The sequence below is a fragment of the Vigna umbellata genome, chromosome 8, assembly GCF_029865625.1.
Source record: "Vigna umbellata cultivar VRB3 chromosome 8, Vumbellata_1.0, whole genome shotgun sequence".
In the NCBI taxonomy this organism is placed as follows: Eukaryota; Viridiplantae; Streptophyta; class Magnoliopsida; order Fabales; family Fabaceae; genus Vigna; species Vigna umbellata.
The window spans coordinates 28189917-28205712 of record NC_142172.1 but is presented as its reverse complement, the minus strand read 5'-3'; positions in this window follow the sequence as shown (position 1 = coordinate 28205712).

Below are 15796 nucleotides of genomic sequence, written 5' to 3'. Positions count from 1 at the left end.
TTTGTCAACAAAATTTATATGGACTCATTTAAAATAGTAAAATAAAAAACATTTAGAATGATAAAATAAAAATAAGAACTAGTTTAGTTAACTTTTAATTATTTCATAAATTTTGGATATTTTAATTAAATTTATTTTAAGAAAATATTATATATTAAAAATATTTGTCTATTTATTCTTGTCATGAAAATTATATATATATCTCATTTCTAACTTATTAACTGAATCAATTTATTTTTTCCTCTTCATTTTATTTTAATTTATCGATCAACTGCTTACTTTCTTCTTAAAAAAATGAATTAACCAATAAAAAGAAGATTAAAAAAATGTATAAACTGATTGATAGATTTAAAACGAAAAACAGAAACAATAATATTATTATTATTTGTTAATAAAATTAAACAGATGAAAATAAAAATAATTTAAATATTTTATAAAATAAGAATTATTAGCATAAGTTCTATTAAAAATAATTAAATATAGAACGTAATTAAAATTTAATTAAATATTGAATATTCATATTTTCATACTAATAAAGAGAAAACTACTCAATCTCTAAAAAAATTCCAAATTGGATCGAAGACTTCTTACGCATTAACTACTTTTCATCACTAATTAGCACATTTCATATCTTAAATTTGTAATTTTCAAACAAAGAAATGGTAAAAGTTGGATCGTTTTCCTATTGTGAAACTAAGAACTAAAAACAGCATGGTCATAAAAAAGATAATTTTTATATTTAAAGAAAAAGAAGAATAAAAAGTAAAAAATGTAATCCAAAATGAAAAATTTGTATGTACGAAAGTTTTATGGTTTTCATTATATTATTAGATCATTTATCTTAAATAAAAACCTTATGCGAAAACGTAATTTGTGATGAGATATGACCCATTCAATATTTAATGCTTTGACCTCAATTTAGTCAAAAGTCAAGAACATGGAAAATGGAAGACCCTACCTTTTCAAGTCATATTCACCTTTTCAACAGGCTAGAAAAGAAAACCGCATAATCTGCGTCTAAGATTGTTTTTCACTAATCAAAGAAATACAATGTATCAATTATTTTTAATTCATTTCTTTTTCTCTCTATCTACTTAATAAATACACGTATCAATTATTTTAATATGATATTAAGATTTACAAATAATAAATAAACAGAAGCTAAACATTTTCCAAAAATCGATATTTAAAAAGATACAGTGGAAGTATTAATAGAAAAGAATTTTTTAACATTTTTATTACATTTCAAGTATTCAAGTTTGATTACTTTTAATACATTTCAAGCAATACAAAGAGCGTGTTAATAGAAAAGAATTTTTTAACATTTTTATTGAGAAGAACAGTGTGATAGTAAAAGAGTCTTTTGTTTATTATTATTATTATTATTAAATTGAGAAGATCTCAGTGATTAAAATATTTAAAGACAGAATTAGATAACGGGAAAAATATATTTTGATACAGTGTATATATATTATTATTTTACTATTTATTATTCACTTTAAATTGAATATTATGATGTGTCAAAATGTTGTAACAAAATTTATATTAACATTGCTCATAGGTAACGTATATGTGAGAGTAAGTGTTGGATCCTTTCATGTAATGCAAGGTACCATTTGCTTAGAAGAAGAAAAAGAATTAAATTTATCAAGAGAAGTAGAATGTTTGGGAAAATAGAACAATAGAAAAAAAACAAAAATCTGAACAAAAGAATGTGTGAGGGAAAACATGTAGATATGTAACAGTTAAAAGAATATATATGTGGAAATTCTCCGATGTGGCAAAAAGCTGCAACTTTGGGCTTATGGTCGAATTGGATCAGGTGCCGAAGGCTTCAAAGGACCACGTGGAAGGAACTGTAACAGAAGACTATCAAATTCCACAGAATCATGTTCATCGTGCAAAGGCCTGGAACTTGCTGCACCTTCAGAAAAAGCAACCGTGATGATGAACACCATCACTATAACCATGAAAAGTATCCTCCTCCTGGAGAAATTAGCCATGTCAAACAAAAACAGCAATGCTCTTCAATTTATATAACAATGCACCTCTTAGAATCGAGCTGTAATATGCTCTTTGTTTCAGACAAGTTTTTCTTTGATATGACTGATAGATTATTGATGACGATGGTGAAGGAACTTGCATGTGTGTATATATATATATATGTGTGTGTGTGTGTGTGTGTGTAAGGGATGTTCAGTTTTGCAATTGGGAATGCGTCGTGACTCGTTTTTCTTGACTGGGCAAATATACATGGGTTTGAAGTTGAAGAAGGTTGAATTGAAAATTGAACGAATCAAACTTCGAATACTAATAAATTTAAACCTGGTCACCAACATGAAAACGAGTACAGACAAGTATATATGACAATACCATGGTTCGGTTTATATGTCAAAATGCCTTAGAAACTCAACCACTAATACTTATGTTTCCGTTTTAATACTCCCACCTAGTTTTTAACCCCCTTAATCACGCACTAATTATGGTTTTCGATTAAATTACGCATAAATATTTCTCCGTTGAAAGTTAAACTTTTTTCTTCTTATTAAAACAAAAAAGTCAAAAGGACACCGTCCTTGTCATGTTCTGTTTGCATGATGATCCACCGATATTGAATCATCTGTCTAAAACTTCTTGTTGCATGTTTACTTATCCATGTAGATTGACGTATGTAATTTTATATAAATAATATATGTAATTGCCACTGAAGGTAATTATAAGCTAGCATTTAAATCAGTTAAATCATATAATTAGCTTTATATTAAAAAATTATATCACACGAATTTGCATCATCCGTACAAGTATTCTTATACGTAAAGTTATTTAACTATTTCCTCCTTACACTTAGGAGATTTTGTTTTCTAGTTACCATTTATAAAACTAAAAAATATTATTATTTTTTAAAAAATTATTTTATTTATATTTAATTAATTTATAGTTACATTGTAATAAATTTTTAATGAAGACGTTTTGGTCAATAATAATTTTCATAATAGCTATATAATTCACTTGATAAATTTGTATATATATTACTTTAAACGAAAAATAATTTAAAATAATGAGCCTGTTAAAAGCTTTGTTTTAACGAATTTTCTTATTCCAAATTATATATTTACCTACCAAAAAGTTTATTTATTTAAGCTTATTCATTTAGTTAAATTAATGAATACAAATTTAAAATTTAAAATTAGACTTAAATTATTTTAAACGAGTCAAATATAAACTTTAAGAACTTGGCTTAGCTATTTTTCAAACTTTTGTTCTTGTTATTTATAAGATTGAATATTAGGCGTATAAAATTAACATAGTTTATGGATCAATTATTAAATAATATTTATCTAAAATAATAATTATAATATCTGGTAAAATTAGTTATGATTGTAATATTCTCCAATAAATATATTGTGAAATGTTCTAAAATAAAAATGATTAATAGATGTTATTAAACTAAACTCTTTAATATATTTATTATGCTACATACAACATCCATTCTACGAAACAAATATTTTCTGAAGTTGTTTTCCTACCATAATTGATGATAGACAGAAGGGAATATGGACATATTAATATTATTTAGATTAATTTTATAAAAAGTTATTTATTAGCTTTTGTTCAGTTTATAAATATACTATATTATATATATATATATATATATATATATATATATATATATTAAATTAAAGCGAAGCTAATTTTGTAATCACTTATATCAAGTATCAATAATTAATTTTGTCGTATATTCTCTCCAAATTTTTTTTCTATTCTTTATATATCAAATTCTATTTTATATATTCCTCTAACTTGCGTTTGGTCTTGCTTTGTGACGAGGAGTGGTAGTCAAACTTTGATGGCTACAGTTTGGTTTATTGTCAAGGGTCTCAAAACGCTTCTTAATTAATATCATAAATGTTCACACACACTCCACAAATTTTTGTGCATCAACAATTCATGGATTAATATTATGTTCATCAAGCTACTATATATATATATATATATATATATATATATATATATATATATATATATATATATATATATGAGATGTATTGGTTATCATCAATGTGAAATCAACACTTCTTACAACAGGTCTTTGGCTTCACCTTAAACTTTAAATAAATTTAACATCGATCTAGTATTAAATAAAAATAAAAAAAAAGGTTTTTATTTTATTAATGATTTATAAATCTTATATTCTTGAAAATCTTTATTTCTACACAATGTAAGTTTCTCATAATATTTTTTACGTAAATATTATTTACATTATATCAGTATAGACACCCACCACAACCCTACACCACGAACATGTTTGGCTTTGATGATAAAAAAATATTCCTTCACTTGTCAATTAAAGTAAATACAGTAAAAGGCATCTGTTCTTGTTTATATACTACTAAAAATAAATAAATAGTGTACGGAATGTAGAAGGGACTGATGAATAAATATTGAAGAAGCAGAATGTTTTATTTCAAAGAATGAATGTTACAACTTGTGTCTGACAACTGAATAAATATAATAAACTGAGTATTTGATTTGGTCGGAAATTAACCAAAGCACTTTTGCTAAGGCTGTTCCAAGCGAGCAGACCCAGAAAGAAAAAACAAAAGTTTACATGTATTAGTAACCGTTAAAAGAAGTAGAATATTTAGAATTAGAATATTAACGTTGTGCATGGACGCATGCAAGGTTTTCACGTATGAACTGGATCTGGACTTGATACAACAGGAGGACCTCGTTGAAGCTTGAGCAACAGTTGTTGGTCCTGTAATGGCCTAAGAGCTTCTCCAAATTGAGGAGACACAACCAAAAAGACCAACATCAAAAGCAGAACCATGAAGAGGATCCTTCTGCAACTGTAAGACAAAGACATGTCTGTATTATATATATGTTAATGAATATATGGTTCTCTCGCAGATCGAATCGTGTGTTTTGTAAATGGTGAAACAGAAAGTGATTGGCAGAGAAAATGAGAGATGTGATGTGAATGAAGTGGAGGATGCAGAATCACATGCATGTATATATATAGGGTTATTCACGCGGGTGCTGTGCCTTGACCTGAGTAATACGTGTCTCCATTAGCCTGGTTTAAAAGAAGGAAAAGTTTTGGGTTGACTCAGCATACACTTTGAAGATTCAAAGTTCAAACTACAAAGAGACCATTTATAATAACTATTTAATAATATTTTGCGTATGTGATCGTGATTTAATTATTAGAAAATTTCGTTATTGTTTGTAATTATAGCTTTATAAATACAAGTTATAATAAAAATCTCTAATAAATAAAGTACAAATTATAATAAGGGTATATAATAATTAAATTATAATGAAAGCACATAGATCACAATATGCAATAGCATTGAATTGAACGAATCAAAATTATTAAGTAATTGTGACGCTAAACACACCATGCACCTATCTAGAAAGTGTTCCCTTCCAAATCGTTTATTTCAGTCAGCAACGGTTTGGATAGGAGTGTCATGAGCAGAAATTTTATCATCTTGTTATTATAAAATTATAACTCGTTTAACAATTTTAGTGCTTTTGTAATCGTGAATATTTGAATGCTTATACCTGCCTTTACTACTTGCATTTTAGTATGTACTGTTCTAATACATACTAGAAAAGTAATAATATTATTTCTTAAGTCTTATGAAAAAAAATGATAAAACTAAAGTGTTAAGCAAATACAGCATAACTGATTCAGTATTTTTTTTTTACTAATATCGTATTAAATTATTTTCTCTTTCATTCTCAAAATAGGAAAAGTTATTTGGATTCTTTTTTCCTGAATTATATACTTGTAGAAAAAAATTCCCAAGTATACTTAACCCTACCTCCTTTATCCAAATAAACCTCTTTTTTCGAATATTTATGCTCAGAATTTAGTTTTTAAGGGGTAAAAAACTTACTGAATTTTGACTGATTTTCATTTTTTACTGTTAAAATTTTTAGAAAATATTGATTAAATAATTTGTAAATAACGTTTACTTTTGATTTTACTTTTAAATAATTAATTTTTAAAATAATTAATAAAAGCAAAATAACACTATATTAATTAAACTGATATTTGTTTTATTCTTTTTAAAGTGTTATTTTATAATATAAGGTAAAATAAATATATTATATAACACTCTAAATATAGTAGTATTCACTTTACTAATTTAAAACATCAATTTGATAAAAACATAACCCATTATATAAGTATATTATAAATTGTATTTACAAATCCTCCATCATCATCCAAGCAAAATTTTTAAAAAATAAATAATACTTAATTAACTAGGAAGATATATACAATACAAATATTATATACTTAAATAACAACTACTTTATAAAAGCATTATTGACGACTATAATCCGTCAAAAATAGTCAAAATTCGTCAGTAATATCTAATTAGTGACGATCATATATATGTCGGTAATTGTTATCGACAGTCAAATATCTGTCGATAAACCCTTTGCCGGTAACTATTATCGATGACCTTCGATAATTATCGACGACCTTTTTTTTGGTAATTACCAAAGGATATGACCGTAAGTAATTACTAAAGGATATGACTGTCGATAATTACCGAAAGTAAAGACTGTCGATAGTTACCAAAGGTAAAAAAACCGTTTGTAATTAGCGAAGGAAAAGGTCGTCGGTATGGACCAGACTAAATTAAGTTAAATTTGTATTTGTTGTCCAACTACACAAACCTGCATAAGATGTTCATAGCATAGACAGACCTACATAAAATTTTCAAAATACAGATAGACCTCCATAATATGCATCCCATAATCATCCAATCATTGATGGAGTAAACAATATAACATCACTTGTATTGTTCAAATATAAGAACTTGTATTTGTAAAGTAAACATGAAACATAAAACATAAAATAATATGTTAATCTAAACCAATAATGTATATGTTTGAAAGATATGAGCAAATGTAATGTAGCATAATCATAATGTTCTAATAACATCCAAATGTTCTAACAACTATGTTCAATAATAAAAGAAGACTAATAATCTATATAGTCATCATGAGAATGATCTTCATCATCTTGCTGCTCTATAGATGGTTATCCTAGTGTGGGTTGGACTACTGTTGGCTGGATTGATTTAGACTGGACTGGACTAATGTAGACTGCTTTGGGATGACGGGTATAAATTATTTATTGTACTGCATATTGCTTCATAACTCTCTCACCGACATTATTTACTACTCAACATCGTAGGTGGATAAACCATAATCAAACACAAAAAACAAGAGAAATTAGTATAAATTTAATTCATACCACTATAAGACTAAAATTTACTTCATAAGAATCATTCATCCTTTCTGCATTTCACACATCATACTCCAAAAAACATCAATTTAATAACATAAATCCTCTATACAACCTTCATGGCGCATGAAACATACATTTGACACAACCTCCATAGGACTAATGTATTGATCATAACATCATGAGATCTTGCATCTGCCATTACTCATTCACTTATGTCTTTCTAAAACTATAACTATAACATGTTCAAACATCTTCACTACAAAAAAGAAGGGCATTACCGAAGGCCAGAAGCCCTCGGAAACAGCCCAAAACCGTCGGTAAAAGGTAATTACCGAAGGCTTATCGACGGCCAAAGAGCCCTCGGTAAATCCCTTGTCGCTAACATTTACCGAGGGCTTTCGCCCTTCGGTAATTACCGAGGGCCAAAAGCCTTCGGTAATTACCGAGGGTCAAAAGCCTTCGGTAATTACCGAGGGCCAAAAGCCTTCGGTAATTACCGAGGGCCAAAAGCCTTCGGTAATTACCGAGGGCCAAAAGCCTTCGGTAATTTCCGAAGGGCGAAAAAAAAAACAGGGCGCTGGGTTGCTGCAGAATGTGATGCTAGAGTGTTAAACATATGATTGTAAATTAAGAGATATTATACAATAAAATTAAGAGATATAAACCTCAATCTGGATTATGTATTTTACTACTGCAACTTGAAGAGAACTAAAACCAACATCAACATAGGTATATTACCTTCTTACATCATGAATTGGTGTAATGAAATTGGCTGTACTTAAATGTTAAAAGGTTGGGTTGTTGTTATACCTTGTTTACATTCACGTGTTGCCCTCACTATGTCTACAGGAATGTTTGAACCAGAAGCAAAAACACAAATCATAACAAATAATTAAAATTCAACCTCAATAGTCAAGAATGATCAAGTTCAATAATGCAGAGCTAGAATGGTAGGAAATTCATTATGGATGACATGAATAAAAAAAACTCACAGATTGTATATTTTTGAACTAAAGTTAGCACTTACAGCTGCCATAACCTCTTCTATCTCCTTTCTCTTTTTATTCACACACCATTACTCTACAGTTTCACAACCACACACTCTTGTCTATTCTTCTTCTGTTTTCTTCACATCACCACCACACTGTGGCTCTTCTATTGAAACACATCACCCACACCTTACAGAAATAAAATAAGAAATCCTTCCACATGCATGCTCTTCCCACATGGTCAAATAGCCAAGGATTTTTATGCAGAATATACCATCAAAACAACCAGATTTTTATGCAGGTTATACAGCAAAATAGTAAGCTATTTTTGCAGAATTTTACACCAAAACAGCAAAGATTTTATGCAGAATTTACAACAATACAGCAATGCAGAATTTTATGCAGAATTTTACAGCAATACAGCAATGCAGCAATGCAGAATTTTATCATCATTTTAAAGATATTTAAACACTCAAACAGTTTGAAAACAGATTGTAATGTGAATTCACTGGTTCACTTCCATTTTAAAGCCAATTTTGATGGTTTAAGACATGATTCTACATATAGGCATAAAAATGATCATTTCAACAGTGCACACAACTTTAAAATGGCAAAATAAACTTGCTCAAACATTGTATATGCACAAACACAGCAAGATTCAACAAATCATAGTTACTATAGACAAATATGTATGAAAATGTCACCAAAACTGCATCAGAATTTTGTTGTGTCTTAGGCCATTTAAAATCTCCTAGCTAAGATTTTGTACCTAGATCTGGTGAATTAGGACTTCCTTTAGATTTCACCTCCGAGGACGAAGGCACCGAGGCTATCCGAATCGGCGACACCTTCAACGCCAGTTGCTATGTCGTTCAGTCTAAGCTCGGTTGGGGGAGGGGGAGGGGGAGAGGAGGAGAGGAGAGAAGGAGAGTACTGGACGGTGCTGTAGGTCCACGTGGAAATGAATTTGATCCACGTCATTAAAATTTGCTTCGTCAGCGTGCCATGACTCAATAAATTTAACGCCGTCTATTGAAATTAACGGCAAGGTTCCAATTGACTCAATTTTACAAAAATAGGGACCTAATTGAGATAAAAATAAATACGAGGACCCAATTGAGACATTCGTACATAAATAGGGATGTAGTAAAGGATTAAACCTTCAAATAACGATTATGATAAATAAAATTAATGTTAACTTAAATAAATATAAATACTGAAGTTAATAAAATTGACGTCAACTAGATGCTAATCTAATATATTTTTAATATCTATTTTAGTTAACAATAGTTAAACCAATGCTAGTCTCATAAATTTTGTAATATTTTTAATAGAAAAAGTTAAAATTGTTAGTATTGTCTTAAAATTAGTTTAGCCACCTCTGTTGAAAAAAAAGTTAATTTTCTACATTATATTATATTCAACCCAACTTCATTAAAATATATTAAAATTTTACATCATGTACAAAGTTAACCTTTTTAAAGCTAATTTAATATATTTCTTTTACAATGAACTTAAAGATTTAGAATTTCTGAAAGCAATGCACACACAAAATGTCAGTCAAAAAATTTAATCACCATAAAATTTATGTTTTAATAATGAGAAATGGGATCTCAAATATCTCTCTTACATTAAAACTGTACAAATTTTTTCATTCATTAACAAAATTTTACAAACAAAAATAAATTCGTTAATAAATTTAAATTGTTTTAAAAAATTTTAAATTTAAATTACTGATTAATATTTTGCTGGATAACTCTAATTTAACCATGGTATCAAAGTCATGGTTAGAGCCTATCCTAGCGATATTTTTGTTGAGCATATTGTTACACCCGCTATCGGATCACCCATTAAAAATGTCTAATCCCACGTTTGAGATATATATACCTCGGTGTGAGGGGGGTGTGTTAGAAGTTCCACATCGACTATAAATAATGTCAATTTATAATATATAAGTGAGGTGCGAACCTCACCTTACAAGACAATTTTGTAGGGTTTACTTAAGTTTAAAGTTCACTTCTAACAGAATTCATCAATAAATTAAAATTTTTAAGTTTAAATTATAAGATTAATTTATAAGTTTATAAGTTTAAATTTATTAATACGATTGTAAAAAATTAAAATTTATCTTGATCGACATTCTGAAGGTCATAATTGTCAATAAATTTCATCGTAATAATAAATTTTCTATTAAATCATGATTTTTTTTATATTAAGATAATATGAATAAGAATAAAAAATGACGAAGAGAAAGAAGAGGAAAAGGAAGAGAAAGAGAGATTGAATAAAAAGAATTAGGAAAAAAAAAAAGAGGCATGAGTTAACAAATAAAATTGACATATATATATATATATATATATATATATATATATATATATATATATATATATATATTAGTTCTTATATTTAACTAATTGACTTTTCTTTGAAGAATATCTAAATCAAGATGTTAAATTTGAAATTTAATTGCATGAAGATAAACTAGTTAAAACGCATACGTGTTCACTTTTATTTATAATTAATAATAAAAATTAATTTTTATAATTTATAATAAATATATAACTTTTATAATTTTATGGTAAATAATTTTATACGAAACAAATCATATGCAAAATTCAAACATGAATAAAACGTATGAATTCTTCTTAAAATCTGAAACTACAATCACACAAAGCATCCCATTTTTTCCGTAAAAGCATCCCATTTTTTCCGTAAAAGCATGGTCGAAATTGGAACAATTTTGGCGGACTAATCCATCAATATTTAAAAAATAATAATATTTTTTTAAAAAAAGATATATTGAATCATGTAAATACTTTTGAAGATTTTAAATAATTAATCAGTATTTATTAAGTAAATTAAAAATATTACTATTTTTACATGTTAAATCATTTAACTATAATTAATAGTTGAAACTAGTGTATAAAATTTATAACTTAAATTAAAATATTATTATATATTTTGCTTCGAACAACACTACACCAAATTTTATTTAAATTTCAATAAAGAAAAGAGTCAACAGAGACCTAATAGGGTTTGAGAGTTGAAAACGTGAAATTATCCAACTAAATTAGTGACTACTATAATTGATATATATCCAAGTCATTTTTTCTTCTAAGATAAAGTACAAAAACAATAATATTCAAATATATATTTTTTAAGTACTTAAAAGGATCTACAAAGCAATAACCTTAAAATAAGAATAATAATAGGTTGAAACACCTACACTCAATTTGATATGATTTTAATAATAAGAGAATATGTCAGTATAGATGTGTCAAAGAATATTTTCTTTTAAAATAAATATACATAAAATTTTATTTTATTTAAATACGAGTCCCTTTATACCTTATAATTTTTAATCAAACTCAAATTACATTTTTATATTTACTTTGTTAAAATCTTGTAAATCGTATATAATTTATAGTTTTTATTTGCACTTTAATATTTTACAATTTAAATAATTTTTATATTTTACAATTTTTATTTTTTAAGATCCATGATATCGTACAAGATACAATTTTTAATTTTAATATTTTCACCAAAATGCATGTAAATAAGTAACATTGGTATATTGATAAGATTTATTTCAATATTACAAATTACAATTTGTCTCTTATCATTACAATATGTAAGTATCAACAAAGTTGGTATAGTTACCCCGATAACTTTTCAGAGTAAAAATCCAACCAAAAAGAAAAGTTAAACAAGAGCATTAACTACTGTAAGAATGAGTTAATTTGTAGAATTTCTACAACAATCCAAATTAGTTAATTATGTGTGCATGAATATCTCACGTATGAACTGGATCGGGACTTGATACAACAGGAGAACCTCGTGGAAGCTTGAGCAACAGTTGTTCGTCCCGGAATGGCCTGCTGGATTCACCAAATTGAGGAGAGACAACAAAAAAGACCAGTATCAGGAACAGAACCATACAGAGGATCCTTCTGCAACTGTAACACAAAGACATGTTATCTTTGTATATGCTGTGTTTGCTGTCGTGTGCAACAGAGAACTGATTGGTAGAGAAATGGAGGTAGCAGAATCACATGCAGTTATAAATATATATAGGGTTTGTGCATTGATCTCTGTGATACGTGTCTCTATTAAACTGGTTTATGTTTGGGTTGACTCAGCATGCACTTTGAATGTTGAACTTGAAATTACATGCAACCAGATTTTTAGATTGAATTGAACAAATCAAAATTAAGTAACTTTGACGCTGAACTGCACTTACCTAGAAGGTGTTCCCTTCCGAATAGTTTCTTCGTTTTTCCATAGTTTAGTAAATATTTCGATGCATGAGAAGAGAAAATAAAATAGGTCTTCTTATATCTATAAATTATTATGGCGGGTCAATGTTTTAAGTGTTGATGTTTGTAATTAATGGATATTGTTTACCCGTATTATTTGCAAAATAAATGTGTGTGTTTTTATTATTTATTACGTTATCAATTATGACGTTAATGACGATAAATATAACATGTTTATTGAAAAAGAAATATAAATGATTTGAAATTTATTATTAAGATTGTGTAAAATATATAGGTTTTCTTTAATTCCAATTTTTCTCTTTCGTCTTGTGAAGAGGGAAACTTATTCCTTTAAAATGAAAAACATATTCTGTTCGTAAATTATGAATTTTTTTGAAGTAGTATATCAGAATTTCACTGAATGTAGTTTCAAAAAATATATAATTTCAGGCCAACGATTCTTTTGTGAATTTCACTAAATAAAACATCTCCTCAAGTTTGCGTGATAAAAATATGTTAAAATGAGTGTTGGTTCTTAAAAATTAGTAATAAATAAGGAGGATTTTTTACATTGATATGTAGTTTTTTTTTTAGAATTAAATTTTAAAAATGAAAAATAAGTCATTTATACTTGAGATGATAACTAACATATAAAAACTCAACTACGGTAAAATAATATAAATAATCAAACTTTGGTTTTTTAAAATATTAAATAATAATTAACGATGCATTATATAAAATAAAAACTCTTACCTTTAATAATGAAGTTTGACTACTTCCTCAACGGTTAAACTATTGTCTTATAAAATATAATTTTCTTATTGATCAAAGTGCCTTTGTCATGAACTTATATTTTATATTTTATGAAGTATACAAAGATATTAAATTAAATATTTAGTACAATAAATACTTTATATTTCTTAGGATTCAAAGTGTGAAATGAACTTGTAAATGCACGTAAGATATCATCATTTAATAATTTACTCATAAATTTATGGATACTCTAATAGAAAGTATGATACTATAGTAATTTGGAAGAAACAAAGTTAATGTTATTATCCGATCTAATAGGCATATTTAAAAACGCACTTCAATAAGGTTTCTTAAGTGTTTTTATTATGAAATAGTTGGAGTCTATGCCTATTTGAATCATATTTGCATATTATAATAAAAAATCTCATATACATATTTAAAAGCGCACTTCAATAAGGTTTCTTAAGTCTTTTCATTATGAAATAGTTCGAGTATATGCCTATTTGAATCATATTTGCATATTATAATAAAAAATCTCAGTAGTTTGGTGTATTAATTATTATTTATCATTCTATTTCTATTTATTATACCGTTATGATACTTCCCTAGTAAGTATTATACCATTATGATATTGTCTCCAGGCTCGCTAAATGTTTCTCTCTTTTCTCTCTACTTATAATTAGTAAGTTGATATTACAATGAAGCTTAAGAGTGTTTCTCGACTTTTTTTTTTCTCTTATCAGATATTCTATCTTGAGCTCTTTGTTGCTTTTTCTCTTGACGATGTTGCTTTTCTTATGATATTATCTTTGTAAGTTATTCTCTTGATTCTTTCTTCAAATCTTCTTCTATTTAAAGGCTTCTAAAAAAATATCTGTTAGACTTGAACTTTTGCCTTGAATCTTGTGTCTTCTTTATCTTGTTGTGTGAGACAGCCTTTGGTTAAAGTCAACTTGTCAAAACATACTTGCTTTTTTAGTACTTTGATAGAAGTAGGTTGTATATTTCCTTGACATGACTTTTGATGGAGAGAAAATTCTGTGAATATTATCTTTGTCTCTAACATCCACTTCTGATATATTTTGAATAGAGCAAGTTAATGCGTGTAGTAGGTAATCTGCACAAAATAGAGTAAATATGAATGCAATAGATATGTCTTTTCTCTTATTACTTTTGTTGTTTTTGAACATTGAACATTTAATGACTTTTAATGTTTGTTCGAAACAACAAAATGCCTTTTACGTTTTCTACCATTCAGGTAACATTTTATCATTTAAGCTTTTCTATTAAGACATCAGTCATTGAATGATGACTTTATGGTTAGACGAAATATTGTTTAGCTCATGATATCATCTAGACTGATGTAAACGCTTTAGTATTATGCTTTCTTCAGCCAGAGCGTTTAGCAAGTTTATCCTCTACAACTTTTTGGAATATTGATCGAGACTCTTAAAGGGCTTTACCAAAAACATTACATTCTTTTGAGAGTTTGATTGATTACCGTTTGGAATAGTATAACTTTCGTTTTTAGCACAACTCTCATAAACGTTTTAACTTTGTGGATCGTTTAGTATAGCTTGACCTAACTATTTTTCTAAGGCTTTCCTATTTTTCTAAATCTTAAAGGGCTTTCCTATGTTTAGACCTAACTATTTAGAGATTTTGAGCTTATCATTTAAGTTTTTGCTATCCTGATATTTTAGTAAGGACTTATTCATATTCACATTTTGTTTAATGTTATTTTGTTAAACTTCAAAACATATGAGAACCTATTGATACCATTTGAAAGGTTATCAAATATAAATGACGATAACTTCTCGAACTCTTCTCTAACCTTTCACTTATAGTTTCTCACGTATTTCTACTCTTTGCAATATCCATTAGTTTACCCATATTAACTGTAATGTTATTAATATTTATAATTGAAGTTAATTGAAATTATGTTTAATAAATTAGTATTTTATTTTTTAAAATAAAATGCTAGTGTATTTTATAAAGTATAATAAAAAGTCTCTTATTTTAAATTTAATGAGTGTATGATAAAATGTTTTACAATTTGTCACTTGTATTTATAAACATAAACAATCATTTTTATTTATTTGTAGTTATTTGTAGAGACTAGCTTTTACAAATTTTTCATAAATTCCATATATTGTATATTTATAGTTTTTTATATTAATAAATAAATAAAGTTATTATATGAAGTACATATGATGAAATATCAACAATTAAATATTAATGTATATGTAGAGTGCCTAACATGATTTAATGCTGACAAATGGTATAAAATTCTCTTCTAAAGTTCCACTGCTTTCAAAATGTATGGTAATTAAGGATTGAATTTCAACATTATTAATTAGAATCAATCAAAAACAAGTTTCCTGAACTTTAAATCCCATCGCATACGGACAGAAAAAAAAAATGTTTAAAAATTGAATACGATAAAGTGATCCTATTATAAATATATAATATATGGGTCAAATAATTGAAAAATATATAGTACAAATTATTATTTTTGTTTTGAA